The sequence below is a fragment of the Cygnus olor genome, chromosome 15 (assembly GCF_009769625.2).
Source record: "Cygnus olor isolate bCygOlo1 chromosome 15, bCygOlo1.pri.v2, whole genome shotgun sequence".
Lineage (NCBI taxonomy): Eukaryota > Metazoa > Chordata > Aves > Anseriformes > Anatidae > Cygnus > Cygnus olor.
In genome coordinates, this window is record NC_049183.1 from 8,979,077 (window position 1) to 8,994,572 (window position 15,496).

General features: G+C 45.9%; 1 long non-coding RNA gene across 3 annotated transcripts in view; it reads right to left on the bottom strand.

Moving 5' to 3' along the window:
• The window catches only part of LOC121078487, a 157,248-nt gene that overhangs the window by 130,597 nt on the left and 11,155 nt on the right, over positions 1–15,496 (bottom strand). For 2 of the 3 annotated variants that reach the window (XR_005824601.1, XR_005824594.1), the window contains exon 2: positions 1,738–1,877. This is a non-coding gene — a long non-coding RNA (uncharacterized LOC121078487). Of the gene's footprint in view, positions 1–1,737; positions 1,878–11,406; positions 13,909–15,496 lie in introns of those variants that run through there. The other variant, XR_005824602.1, reaches the window with a different exon arrangement.

Below are 15,496 nucleotides of genomic sequence, written 5' to 3' on the forward strand. Positions count from 1 at the left end.
GGACTCACCTTAACACTGCCACTGACTTTCTAGGTGATGTGAGGCATATCATTTTACCATTATGCTTCTATTCTCCATGTTTAGGACGTATAAAAGATCATGACTGTTGCATAAATCAGTTAGGATGATAATTCGACCATGTGAAACATTAAGTAAACACCAGGTACAATTAATGGTGTTGAACATATTAAATCCATAATTCTTCCCACCAAGAAGTTTTACTTTGAACAACCCTTCCACTAAACTGCTTATTGTAAACGTGCCATCACAGGAAGGGCAGGTAGTTAGATCCTTCTGAGGAGTTTAAATAAATAAGGAAGTTCTGCAAGCTATTTCGTTTCATGAAATTTGGCTTCATCAGCAAATAAGCTACAGCAAAGCTTGCACAGATCCATTTAGTCCTCAGGAGAGTTAAAACTGCTGCATAGTCCATGATTTGCACATTTTCACTCACTTAAACATAGAAGTAATGACATTTTCTACTCCATTCTATACATTTTAACTTAAAGCAGCAAAGGCAAGCTCTGAGCTTTCAGCTCAAAATATTCCTTGCCATCGCAGATACAGCAACAGAAATTTTCAGGGATGCAATTTTTACTTGCTGGGTTGCCTTTTCTGCTGCCTATTAGTGCAGAATATATTTTTTATACATATCTATACACCCTATTGGTAGTACACGTGCTTAATCTAAGATGAGGTTTAGACCCTTCACTGAAAGGGCTGTGAAGCACTGGAACAGGCTGGCAAGGGATGAGTCACCATCCCTGGAGGTATTAAAAGACGTGTAGCTGTGGTGCTTAGGGACATGGTTTAGTGGTAGACTTGGCAGTGCTGGGTTAATGGTTGGACCTGATGATCTCGGAGGTCTTTTCCAACCTAAATGAAAATATCTTCAGTAGCCAGAATTGTCATACACGGTACCAGTAATTTTTGTTCAGAAACAGCTTGTTAACCAAACGAGTTATTGCACCCAACTACCAGCAACACCTTAAATTCATTGTTAGCTTTTTTCTTTTTTCCTCTTTTTTTAAAGTTGTTTAACTTAGTGACCTAAAATATGTTTACAACCACAAAACATAAGCACAGATGTGCTATTAAAAAAGATTTTAAAGAACTGAGGAAAATGAAATATTGTACTATAAGCCAAAATGTTATCTTCATAGACACCATCTTATTTAAAACCTGAGAAGCAGCCCTTTTAGTACTATTCCTTCTATTGCTATATGGAAGAGTGCCTACGATATATTAGCTTTCAGATTCACCCACTTTGTTGCTTCTATGTCAGGAGTAGCACTCCTCCTACGGCCAAACAATATATACTCTATTTACATCCTTTATATTGTGTGGGCCCCTATAAACAGTTGGCCAATTTTTGCCCCGTAGTAAGCATGCCATTACAACTGCAAGTCATCAAACCTGTCTCCTCCAGAGAATAATTGTCCTTTGTGTCCTTAAAACTGGATGTTTTTGCTAGAAAGTAACATGCTTTCATGGAGCTCGCTTTGACCCCTTGACAGGGGGGAGAGAGAAAAAACAAAACTCCTAAAGACTTCTGTATACTGCTGGTGAAAAAACAGGATGTATGACATATTGCTATTTGTTTCCATTTGAAATTGAATGAGAGTACAGAATATGCAGTAAAAGGAAAATTCAAGTAGATTTCACTCCAAAAAAATACTGACATATCTGATTGTAAAACGCCCGGGACTGTGCCCATGGCAGCTATTAGCTGCATACCTCCTGTCCTCCATCTCCTCTTCAACCAGGCTCTGCTGCAGGGCTGCCATCTCCCAGATGAATCACTGACACACAAATCCTGCAGCTCCATGGGAAGAGAGACGTCCCAGTACCAGGGGAGCTGCACACAAGATGGAAACCTGGCCAATGAGAGGGAGATACCCATCACTAAAAATACATCATCTCTGGCAGTTCGTGTTAATATTGAAATGATCCACAGTATCTCCTTGAAATATCTTCTGTAAAGAAAAAAAATTTTGACAAAAATCAGAACTTTCTTCTGAAAATATTTTGATTTTGTGGAAACATAGGCAAGGAGTTGCTTGGGGACTTTGCATTTGAAATTTACAGGAAACTTGCACCAAGTGAATTCCCATCACAACAGCAGCAAAAGCAAATAAAAACCACAAAATACATGAAGGCATCCTTCAGTAAGCTGGTCCAATGTAATTTATTATAACCCCCCCCCCCACGATCTTATAATATACATGTTTTTGTAGCACAGAAGCTCACAGACATTACTGATGTGCCCATCCTTTTTCAAGGCACTACACTAATATGCAAGTCAATCACTCAATTACTTTTGCCATGAGGTGCACAAATCAGATGAAGTTTCATTACAAAGAGATTTCTATAATAAATAATTGACCTCCACAGAACAGAAAAGATTTCATCCTTTGTATATAGAGCCAAGCTATATGGATGCCCTTAATGAACTCCACAACTGCACTTAGACGAAGTAGAAAAGTTCCCATAACAATTAAGACTCCTATGCCCAAAGTAACAAAACAGACATCAGCTGAGGTAAGAGAGTGCTGAGATTTTACAGGGACTCTGCAGGATACATAAATGGTTCTCCACTCTCCCCCGGTCCTTGATAATATCTACCTCCACAACTCTTTACTCTCCTTCAGTGATTTGCAGAATACTTTGGTTTATGGAATTTCCAAGATTAAATCGCACCAGGAAGTCTTGGTCACGCAATTAAAGTGGTATTTGACCCCGTTGTTTCCATCACTTCTCAAGAAGGCAGGATATCGTTCAAAGACTTGCTGTTGCCAAGATGCCTTAGCCAGGATCTTCATTTTCAGATACTCACGATACAGGAATGTAATCTGATGAGACTAGCAACAATATAAATATATATATATATATCTACTAACTACTTTTTGGGCTCCAAAACAAACCAGTTTGACTATCAGAAATAATGCATCAGACAATAACCAGCCTTTATATTCACATACTCGGAGCACGTCAGAAGGCAGAGATGTAAGCAGGATACAAGTCACAGGCTGGGTGAAGAAGGAAGGGAGCAGCTCACGTGGAAAGAGCACGATGAGAGGCTGAGGGCTCCTCCTCACCTCCAGAGAGAGGTCACTGCCTCACCAGCAAAAAGAGGTCTGATTCTGCCCTCGGCCCAGTTCTGCAGCCCTCTGCACCAGGCTGTGTACCGCCTTGGTGCCTAAGAGCATCTCGGATAATTTCCCTGCCTAATTCACCATCTGACCACCTTCTTTCTCTTTTTTCTTTTTAAATCATTCGCTTGGCTTTCTGCTGCTGCACACTCACAAACAGCCCTGAGGAACAGGTCCCTTCACAATGGGATTTTCTGCCCTGACAGCTTGCTATAAAGATCCTCCTCAGCCTGGCTCCATAGTGTCTGTGTCACTTCACATTAGAACTTAAATAATAGGAATAAATCAAGTAAATGAAAATATGCATCCTGAAGGCCTAACGTAAGTGATTTCATCCATTTTAAAAGCCACCAGCCCTAATTTACCTTAGAACCTTGCACCTTCCTTGAGGGTGCCTCTGAAGTACCCTCTGACTGATGTCCTTATTTTTAATTTTGTAGCAGAAGCCAATGAGAAATTAAAGAAATAAAATGGAAAAAATAATGAGAGCTCATTTCAGCTTATAATGGTATTTTCTCAGGTGACTAAACATTCATTTGACTTTTGGTAGTGTTGAATTTGTTCTCCATTATGGCAAATATGATTTGGAGGCTAACTTGACCTCTGGAGTGTAGAATTTTTCTTTATCTTTATTGCTGGCTTCAGTTATTTATCAGGTCAGTGTGTGCTCAGATTCCAGGAAAACTGAGCAAAGAAATGAAATTAGCACTGCAGACAAACACAATTGGAGGAGCTGGCTGTTGACTCAGACGAGCAATTTCTTTCAGACTGTCACTAGCCTCAATACAAGATGAGATGTCTGTCAGAGTCCAGTATCTGTCATCTAACAGTTCATTTCACTGTATGACAGGAATAAGAAAAAGCATTAAAAAAAGTCAAGTCTGCAAGAATTTGCAACGTGTTTTTACGAGTACCTACTCCCTTTCGCATGACCTTACAGTGTACAACTTCTATGGGAGAAGTCTTAAAAGAAGAACAAAAGTTTGGAGATATATTTTCAGGAAATAAGATTGCTGTGGAAAACACGCCTAGTAATAAATTTCACGTAGAAGAAACAAATGGTCTTCTAGAAAGACAAAATCAACTTACTATTTGAAAAACAGCAAACTCTGTCTGTCTGTGAGAGAGAAAAAGAGGGATCGCTTTCAGATTCTGTGAGGAAATAACAGATTTTCCTGATTCAGGTCAAAATATTCGTTTATCTCCCTGGCTCATCTGAGTACACGTGTTAGGTAATGGCTGCATCAAGGTTTAACCGTGACAAGTGCGCTGCTCCTCTCCTGGCATTGCTTAGGTTATCTTTGCCACAGCCCCGCCGTAGCATACCCGTAAGTTTGCACCGCATCCACAGGGGTTAAGAGATTTTGCTAACTAGAGCATTGCTAACTTTTTGCTAAATAAGTCATCTAGGACAAGGACCTTGCTCGAGTCTGTTTTGCTGAGCGTTCGCATTATGAAGAGAGAGACTAAAGTGGGTTGGAAAGCTATTAGCAATCCTTCCTCCGTCCCTTGAGAAACACTGAGCCAGATTCAACAGGGCTCAGAAGCTCCATGATACAAGTAAAAATGGCTTCGAGCTGCAAAAAAAAAACCTAGCAGGACTCCTGCTCTGTCAGTGGAAAGTGCTCCATTTAACAAATTCAATTCTTAGAAATGCAAAGTGCAAACTAGAATGCTCCCTTCTGAATAAACGGCACAACTGGCGAAGTTCAGCCAGCCTATATGAAAGGTGACATTTTGCTGAGAAACGTTTCTTAGAAAATAAAGGATTTTTGGTGATTATTTTTTCCACAGATCACAAGGGGAATTTCTGCACTAGTGAAAGGTGCCAAAAGCAGCTGCAGATATTCAAATGCTATTTATTGCTCAGCTTGAACATCAAGCAGCAATGCAAGCCTCTTGAAAATGTCCTTGGAAGGGCCGTTTCCAGAGGCGAGCAGGAGCTGCAGTTCCCAGCTCCATCAGCATCCATCTCTTGGAAGGGTTGGCCAACACAGGTGCCAAATGCAGCCTCTGCAGGACGTGGACATAGTCACATGGAAACAGGGGGGGCAATACAACAAATTCCTCCTATGGGGGAACAAAGGCAAGGTGTTTGTCCATGCACTATCCAAAGCTGCATGAGGTGGACTCACAAGGCAGGGACCAGTGGCAGGACCAAGGTCCTGAGCTGCCACCCTTTGCTTGGCAGTAGGTTGAAAAACTGCTGAATGTTTGCTCCTTGCTCCCTCTCACCCTCCCTCACCTTAGAAGGGGGAAAAAAATAAATGAGGCTTTGGGTGTGAAAGAAGGAAAAGCAATTGCCTTCACTAATTGAAACTAATTTGCATAAGAAATTCTGAGTAGCTGTGCTTCTTTCAGTACGTGCTAGTTACCTGCTGGCCCTGCTGTTAGAGCTGAGTGGCTCCTTTAGACAGAGCACTTCCCTCTTTTGTTTTTTTTGAGGACATACATCCTTACCATATTATTAGCTGGATATCATATCCCAGATCCCTCTTCAGTTTTTGTTCTACTAATAGGAAAAAATTCACAGTTTCTACACCACGGTGTGTCTCTATGCATCAAGTATACTCAGTTGTGTTGTTGATTAATAGGAAACATACAGCCTTCTTCAGCAAAGTGCTGCGCATAGGAGCAGAGCTTTTTTGCAATTAATGCTGGAAGGATAAGGGGATCAGCTCAACTGCTGCAGCAAGGACCAATACATGACAGAGCTTTGTTTGCTTTTCCCATTCCAATGGAAGAGAAATAACCTGCCTGAGAACATCCTGTTTGGGACATTGGAGTGATCATACTGGCTATTTCAGCATCCCATCCCCACAAACTACAGCAGTGCATGGAGAGGTAAGGAAAAGAAAAAGTGTAAGAACCCATACTCCCAGGGTAGACTCAGAAAGATCAGAAGGGGAACAGAACCACAGCAAATCCTGAAACTGGGATGGGTGCTTTTTTAATCCCTTGCACAGAACTGAGGACCCCTTGCAAAGAACCAAGTATCCCTTTCTACAAAAAGACTAAGTTCTAGTTGTTGTTTTTTTAAATTAATCTGTGAAGGCTGCTATTCTGCTTTGGGTAGGATTTCTGGTTGATAGCTGCTCCTTCCAGTTGTTTAACAATTTAAATTACAGTCACAGCGCCACGTCTTCATTCCACCGGTCAAAGGATTTTGCCTCCCACAATGAATTAGAAAATGCACATTAGGAAAAAGCTGGCAGACAGATTATTGTGATTATCTTAGCAGCAGGTATTTAAAGCTCATTGTCGCTAAAGCTCCTTGCCAATGCCCAGATTCTTTGTCACAGTCGTAAGGTCTGTGCTGCTGGGACGGTGCTCTGACAGCCATCTCCACCGCTGACAGCTCTTGTTTGGACTTTGCGGGTGCGGCTCAGCATGCGCTGAAGTAGTGCCACGGTGACATAGGCCGTTCATGGAGAGGAGACGCGACCTGCCATCTGCTCATCTTATATTTTATGGTCTTTAAATTGCACTGTAATAATTTCCTGGCTGTCATCCTGGAAGGAGAAACAGGCAGCGTGAGTTCAGCCAGCCAGCGAGGCAGAGGTGAGCAGAGCTTTCGGGCATTGAGGAAGATGCTTTCACAGTATACATGGCTAAACTGGGAGGAAAGAGATCTTCTCTTTCCTCCATCTCTCTCTTCAATATTTGTTCACTCCAGACCACGTTATAATACAAGGTGTTTCTGAAGGGGGATACCTGGGGGCTTCAAGACAGGTGCAGTGACAGAGCACAGCTCCATGGGAGGCTGGTTTTTCAACCTTTTTTATCACTCAGTTATCTGGAGCTTGAAAGTATTTTTGCTCTAAAACTGTAAGACATACAAGGCAATACAAAGTGGTTTAGGGCCAGCTCTGATCACAGGACCACCGTCTTGCACTGCCCACCTCTGAGGTTTTGACCACCGAAGCTGCACCCCAGGCCTGGGATAAAGGGTGAAGCTCCAGGTGGAGCGTGACAGCCAGGCCTCCTGGGCGCAGGAGGTTGAGCCAGAGGATACCTGTGGCTACCGAATACAAATAGCAGGTCAAAAAGGCAGCGGGAAGGGCAGGACACCAAGGCCTGATGAGAAACAAGAGGAAGGCTGTTTGCCTCTGCAGGCTGCGGTGGATGCACACGTGAAGAGCCACGTGCTGCCGGCAGCTGTCCTCCAGGCAGGGGCCAGCATCCCCAGGGATGGCGGGAGGCACTTCTCAAAGGGAAGGTACTGGGGTCAAAGGCTAAAGTCAGAGCAGGTTATAATTTCTGCCCTTTCTGTTATTTTTTTCCCATTGAACAAATTAATAGTGATTATGAAAGGTCAAAAGCCAAAGGTCACATTTTTAAGAAGAAGGAGAATACAGAAGTAACTAACTTCCAAGGGAAAGCACTGTTATTAACAGTGCAGACGATGTAAGTGCTGGAGCCAAGCCTAAGGAAACATAGGATGCTGGCAAAAGAGTGAACTCATTTGGGGCTCCTTTAATTTTTAATTTACTCTCTTCTCTGCGAAGGCGAAGGCCAATTGTCAACTCTTAAGGATGGGAAAAATATGTTTGTTTGCTTATCAAGTCAGAGAGAAAGAAGCCTTCCTGAGGCATTTTTCCAGCGGCACGTAAGCACAGCTCTCTGTATGGGCCATCAGTGACTGGGTTACTTGCAGATCTGCCCCTCGTTAATTCTTCTGATTGTGCAGGTCAGCATGCGTGGCGTACACAGATTCAGTTAGCGCCTGACCCGACGTACCCTACTCACCCCATAGCAGCTTTGGTGGCTACTCCACACAGAATTGGCGGCTCTCATCTTCTGGCCTTCTGGTTATGCAAGGTCATCAAGTCACTGAAAATTTTTGAGCCAAATTCTCTACCAATGTAGATGAAGTTTTCCTTGGCCTTTGTTTTCTTTTTTTTTTTTTAATTAAAAAACACAGAAGGTAAAGAGATCAGGTGATCAGTCTTGATAAGTAATTTTAAAACAAATATTTCTGTGAAGACAGACCACATTCTACATTCCAGCACTGGCATGGGCAATAGGTATGATTTTTTTTCTCCTGTTGTACTAAGACTTTATGTCAACCTGCAAATGAATTTGATGCAAAAACCACTCAGATTTCAGTCACCTTCACTCACTGCCCAGCTCTGGACTTGGAGAGTCCTTCAGACAAAAGGCTTCATTTCTTTGCAATAATCTACCCAGCAGCCTGTTTCTTCCTGAGACTTGTTAAATCCTGACCTGGAGCTGGTACAGAAGGATGTCTGATCACCATGCATCACCTCCTCTTAGCAATGATCTGCAGCACCACATTTCCCTTCCACAGGTGTAACCTCTGTTCGACAAATTGTATAATTTTTTTTTTAAAAAAAGGAAGACACCATAAGAAAACATTCCCTTGTATTTATTTTTCTGTCTGCATAAATCACAGATATCCCTCAGCAACTGGAAAATGTGAACTGACAGAGCATGCCACCACTGCTCTTCTCAGGGTATGGGCATCATCTTATTGGCAAGAAAAAGGATCTTATTATTTGAGCCATAAATAAGACTCTGAGTCTATTAAAGAACATCAGATAATGACACAACGACTTGACATATTCCATGTAAACTACAGCAGCTATTCAAAGGACAAAATATTTAATCAGAAATACATTCAACACATTTAGATTAATAAAGTAGCAGTTTTTCTTCTGGCATCTATTTCAACTGAAAAAATGTTCTTCAGACCTCAGCTCTAGTTCTTTTATCATTATTTAAAATACCAATCCGATATCCACTGTATATTTTTAGTAAGGCTTCATGTGCTAGGACAAAGTGACCTGACATTACACCCTGTGTCCAAAGACCACTGCAATAAACGTAAAGTTTCCCAAACCAATTTTGTATTGGGAAAGATCTACCAGTTCGGGCCTGTTTCTCCTCCTTTTTGTGTTTTGTTTTGCTGCACATTCTAGGATCACGTTGGAACAAAATTTTATATTACACTGATGTAAAAGAATCAAGAGGAAAGTCATTCCAGTGGCACTCTGGGGTAAGGCTGGCATGGGAGGAGACTCAGGCCCAAAGACTTCAATAATAATGCTCAAGTCGAGGGCTCTGTGTGGATGCTTCTGAAGCTGAAGTGGGCTCTGATAGTTCAAGGAACCCCCTGCAAGGACCAGCTCCTCCGTTGGAGCTGAGGGTGTTTTTACCGCAGCCCTTGCCCATCAGCAACATCTCGCTTGCTCAGGCAGGACTTCAGGTGAAGTTTCTCCCCGTTATCAACCAGCTAACATCAAATCAGTAATAAAACCAACCCCAACTGACAGCCCGCTGCTCTTCAGGGGGTTACAGCACCTCTCACCAGCTCCCTGCTGGGTTTGGGGGCAGCTGGGTTAAAACAAAGGCAGGGTTTAAGAGGGAGGAGAGGCAGAGGTAAGCTGTGTGGCCACCAGAGTGGGACCAGATCGCGATAAGTGCTGCCTCCCGCAGCATCGCACAGCTCCCCCAGCCAGCAGTGACAATGGGAAACGCTGGCACATGAGCTGCTCCTGCTTAGCGAGACTCTAATTTCAGACAAATGAAGAAAAATGCAGAGCGAGACCCCACGGGTTGTTGTAGCTGGGATAACTCTTTACCTTTCCTTGTCAGAAATGTCAACACAAACAGGGTGAGCTATGAACTCAGGAGAGCTGCTGGTGTTTGCCAGCTGGCTGCATCCAACTTCCTACGAGATGTGATAAGAGACACACGGCGCTGCCTCCCGTCAGCCAGCCTCACTGCAAGTAAGAATTAATGCTCTTTATAAAAACGAGGGATGTGTGTTACCTCTTTTTGGGGAATCCATACAAAGAAACTTCTCCCTATTCCCACCTTCCGGATTTCAAGAAAACAATAGAACAAGTCTCCAATAGGAGAGACATTTGGTCACTACAGTGTAGAAATCACCAGTTTCATGCCTGATAAACATTTAAAAAGAGAAGTCAAGGAGTGGCACCCAGGAACGCCAAGCAAGCCTTTCCCGTAAGATGCAGAAGAAGCTCCAAAAGGCTGCTGTACACCCCTGCAGGGGGCTGCAACACAGAAATCAAAGATTTCTCCACCTCCACAGGACTAAACCCCTCCAGTAGATTTGAGGGCATCAGGCCATACCCTAAACGACATGTTGTTTTGCCCCACATTGCCATCCACTGACATCTTGTACCCTTCTCAGGGCCCCCAGGTGTGCCCCCATCTTAACAGGCGAGTAGCTTGTGATAGAACCAGTTGTTTAAATGAATTCATTATTCCTACATTTATTAATTTGGACAGTTAAGCTGTAGAGGAAATTTACAGCTGGAGGTAGCATCATTTGTTTGTGCTTATATTTACAGACTATGCTATGGTGCGCTGCTGTCTTCCTAATAAATCAGCGCAAGCCGCTGCTGTGTCTCACTACTCCGATACATTAAATGCAACAGTCTCTCTTATATTCTCCTGCACAGAGGAGTATCTCACATCGGCCAGGGAGATTGCTCCAAATGTCAGTGGAAGTCAGCAATCACAAATCCCCGAAGTACTGAGTGTCCCTGACAGCGTTACAGTGCACGGACAGCTGAGCACCACGTCGAGCTCAGTACCTGCTCCAGCAGCAGGAAGAAAAGTGCTGCCTGGAGGGCAGAAGTCCGTGCAGGACGGGCGACCACGCAGCAGAGGGATTCCTGGAGCTGCTCCCATGATAACTATTAAACCACAAATCCTCATTTTGCAGCAATGCTGGTTAGTTTTCCAGGAACCATCCCTTAGGAGCTGCGGCTCTCTCATCAGAGGGGCAGAACAAGCCATCCTTCATCAGCCCACGCCGCATTTCAGACACGTGAGAGCTGCTGCCACGGGGAACGAGCCAGGCTCACAGAGAAAAGCACACCGCTGCCGTGCACACCGCGCTGCCCAGCACCTCCACGTTCCCTACCCCTTGGAAATACCAAGGTGACCTCCCCAGAAATCACCAGCAGACATCACGCCCCAGCTGGGCGCTTCCGCGGGTTGCCCTGCGTGGAGGATGACCTCTGTGGAGCTAACACTGCCCGCCTGCTCTGAGCGGAGGTGCTGAGCCACCCGAGGAGGACTGCCCCTTCCTCCCACCAGGAAGGCCAGCCCAGAGCACCACCGAGCTGCTCCCGCAGGCTGCCCAGCAGGCAGCAGGCCGCCTGCCGCTTCCCACCAATCCGCCCTGAGGGAAGCCCAGTCCCAGCTCCAGCACCTCCGGGGCTGCTCCGGCCCAGCGGGGTCCAACGCTGCCACCTACCGACCCTGCGCGGACGGCCACCGCAATGCTTCCCAAGCCAGGCAGCGGAGACGGAAGCTGCCACCGAGCCAAAGACGTCTTAGGAGCAAGAAATCTTCTGGGTTTCACCAACTGCCGTTCCTGGCTCGCTCCAGACTTAGCAAGCATCCCACAGACACGAAGCAGATCAGCGAACAGAGGTCAGCCATAGGGACAGGCTGATAGGCGCTGGGACGCCGGGGTGCTTCTAAAAGCCACGGTAACGTCTGATGCTCTCAGCTTATTTTTATTAACACAGAATGAACTAATCGTTGATGCCAGTGCAGTTGGTCTGAGCGCTGCGCTCGTTTACAAGGACAGCCAAAACATGGACAGAGTGAGCACTGTTGTGTATGTGACCAGGTCTGTTTTAACAGGGACAAGTTGGGGACAGTCAGACCAGAGACAAGAAAATCAGCACTAGTCCCACCTTCATTAGCTGGTGCCCACTTTTTGTGTTAGTAGGGCCACAAACAGCTCTTCCGAACAAGAAGAATGGTGTGAAAGCAAGACTTAAAGCACAGAGGAGAAAATGCTCCAGCCAGCCTTTATACCGGCTCAGGCAACAAAACCACCACAGCTAGAAACCAACAGAACGCAATAAAGTAAAAATTGGCATTTTTTTCATCCTGCGCGGTCTCCAAGTACCACGAGCGGAGGCATGCAGACGGCAGTGTCTGACAGCTGCCCACGAGGCGCTCGGCACTGGGACCGCAGCGATGACGGTGGGGGCTGCCAGGGGCACAGCACTGAGCCCAGCCCTTCCAGCTGCTGGCGGTCGGTGATGTTTGCTGCTATGCTCGTGTCCGTTTTCCAGCCCCTGTACCACTGACCAGCTGGCCAGGCCGGTGGCGATTTGGCAGCCACGGGCTCTGCCTCCAAGAGTGCCACCAGACACAAGGCACAGGGCCAGCCCCGGTGCCACCTTCCCATCCTCTTCATCCTCGGGCTGCCTCGTACCTCGGGTCCTGGTGGCACGGCACTCGGTTTGCTCCCTTTTCCTCCTCAGCCAAAGGATTGTCCGTAGCTTCGCTCCCCCGATCTCCTCCCACTCACACTATTTGGGAGCTTTAAAGAGATCATTTAGTGGGGATAACGCTGCCCTCCCCAAACCCAGCACACGGCCTTACCTCACACAGCTGCCTCCCCTCTGCAAATACCCACCGGACAGCGAGGTTTAACCACCTATCCTCAACTCCTTGGGCTCGACCCCTCAAGAAAACGAGCACTCAGATCTGAACCAGACATCTCAGAATTAAAGCACAGATCCAACAGCAAGTTTTCCACCACATCTTCCGCTGCTTGCAGTCCAGAGTGAGTGGCCAACCTCCTGCCCTGCACCATCCACTCAAGGAACTCGGCAATTACGAATTCCAGCCACGCGTTGTGAACTGTTTGTTCTAGTCAGACCAGGAATTATTTAGGCAAGAAACTCACAAACAATTTGTTGTAATGAATCGTTTGAGAATTTAGCAATCTGCTCACAGGCCATTTTCAGACAGAACAAAAGAGGAATTCATCCAATAACTTAATTGCAAATTATTTTCTCATGTGTAACAGAGAACTTTGCACTGAGCTGCACCTCCTATGCAGAGATGTCAGAGCACTTTGCACATAGGAAAGCAGCAGTACGACTGTGCCGTGAGGGGAGAAAATTGCTCTGCTGTAGAAATGGAGAACAATGGATGGGAGATAGATGCTAAAAAAGTGGCTAAAATAGCCAAAGTGCTAAGTGACTGAACTGTGACGTTCAGATAAGGATGACCCGATAGATACGTGGAAAATTTTTTGTCCTGGAGTAGGGAACAAAATTGAGACTTGGTCCTTCTCCAGTTTATCCCAAGAAGTAAGGTCAAGATTTCTACAATTTTACATGCAAAAACAAGCAAACAAACAACAAATGGAGGAGTTTCACATGTTATCCTGAATTCTTTGTTATAGAACTAAGAATATTTGTAAAATGTTCTAAAATGGAAATTTAGAATCCTATTTCTGCAATTTCGGATGGCCCCCAACAAAGCTCACTTGGGGAGTCTCATGGAAGCCAGCACTTTCCTGTGATGTCCCTTTCCATAAAAAAAAATCTGAGTTCTCAATCTCTGATCCCAGGGAAACCCTGACCTCCCTCCCTCCTCACTCCACACCATGCCTGTGCCTTATAACCCCAAAGGCAGCTGATCTTGCAGGACGCTCTGCCCAGAGCGCCAATCACTCCAGGTCTGATCTGTTCTCTGTTTGCCTGTTCCTCTTGTGGCCCATGGGGCATTTTGCTGCTCTTTTACATTTTGGCTTCAACTGTCTAATGCACTGCAGCAAGAGGATCAGAGGAAATTAATCATTGATAGAGGAATGTCAGAGAGATTGGGCTCCAGTACAAAGCGGCATCCTCGGTGTCCCCAGGCCGCCCGGCGCGATGTGCCCAGAGGACAGCCACGGGGCATCAGCCTCACCCCGAGGGCAGAGCTCCCAGCCGGGGCGAGGTGTGCCGAGGAGGGGACTCAACACGGTGCAGACACTGCATGCAGCCCTGCAGCAGAGGAAAGCAGCTTGCCCAACTCCTGCTGCAGACAGCAGCCCTGAAGAGGAGAAGCCTGCCAAGCTCTCTGCTCCCCCGCCCCGCAGAAGATGCAGTTTAGGGGTGCAGCCTGCCTGTGCCAGGGTCAGGAGCATCCTAAACCTCCAGGCCTGCATCACCCAGCCCAGGACATTTCAGCTGAGCAGTTAATCCCAGCAAGGGCTTTGCTCTTCTCAGCAGAGTCAAGGTGAAACATCAGCAGATGTGCCTGGTCTCCTGGGCTAGCCAGGACTGGTGGCTGCACCTGGCTGCGATACGTGCAGTGCAGGTTACAACAGCCGTCAGCTCTAACCACCCAAACTAGCTATTTACAGCTTCTGTGAACTCTCAGAAATAGCGAGGCCTTAGAAATAGTTACAGCAAGTCCCTCTTCCGAGAGAGGTGGTATAGGACAAGAATATAACAGTTGTGCTCAAGCTATATGCAGCAATGCAAGCCAGACCAGATGCAGCTCGGTTGCTATTTTTGTTTTGCTTGCTTGGAGAAAGAGGTTTGTTGTTCTTCCTCCATGTCACTGAGGCCTACTCGCTTTCTAACATGATAATGCCAGCTTGGTGCCGAGTGCCTTTACGGAGAGGTGACGACACCACAAACACAGCCCGAAGGGCTTTCAGACCCCTTTGAAGTGACACTCCAAAACAGTTTGGCTTCGTTCAGGTAACTCTGAGCAGCGCGATCCAAAACACACATTAGGATCCCCTGTCTAGTCCAATTAAAACACTTTCAAGATCTCCACTGCCAGGCATAAAATAGAGCTTGCACGGAAAAGTATTCACCTAGAATGCATCCCTACAGTTAGCTTATTTTCAAAAACGCTTGGCTAGAACATCACATCAAAGGATCATTATGCTTTCAGCAAAGTTAAGACTTCAGAAGAGGCTGTTCTGGTGTTTTAATCGCCTCCTCCAGTTCCAAGGTCCTATTGTACAAATAAAATATCTTTTAATTGTGCCACATAAATTAGCTCCACATACAAAAGGGAAATCAAATACTTCAATTAAGGTTTATGAGGTACAAATATCCTCAAACCAGATTAGTTTAAAGGAAAGTAAGCTCAAGACTTGGAAAATCGTTTTCATTCTTTATCTCAGCATAGGAAGAACATCTTTGAGACGGGGTTGTGGGGGGATAGGTGCTGCTCTAGTGCTTTGGGACGTCTCCTGCACTTGGCAGAAGCACTCAGCCTTCTGGTCTCAGTTCCCCGTGGCTCCGCTGCACCTGGACGCCCACCCCAGCCCCCTCCTCTTCCTCCTCCTCCCTGCCCTGCTTCATGCCGAGGCCAGCCCTCCTTGCTTTCCCCTACCTCTTGCTGCACTGAAACTTGTTCATGCCCAAAGCACTGCTGAAGAATACCAGTGAGAAAGGTCGTTGTGCTTCTCTCCTTGGGGCCAAGGCATGGGTCGCCAAGGTTTGAACCATCTCTCACAGGGCACATCTTCCCATGGGTGCTGTGGCCGCCTTCACCCACACCCAGCTCCTCTCTCAGCCCCTTGGCCA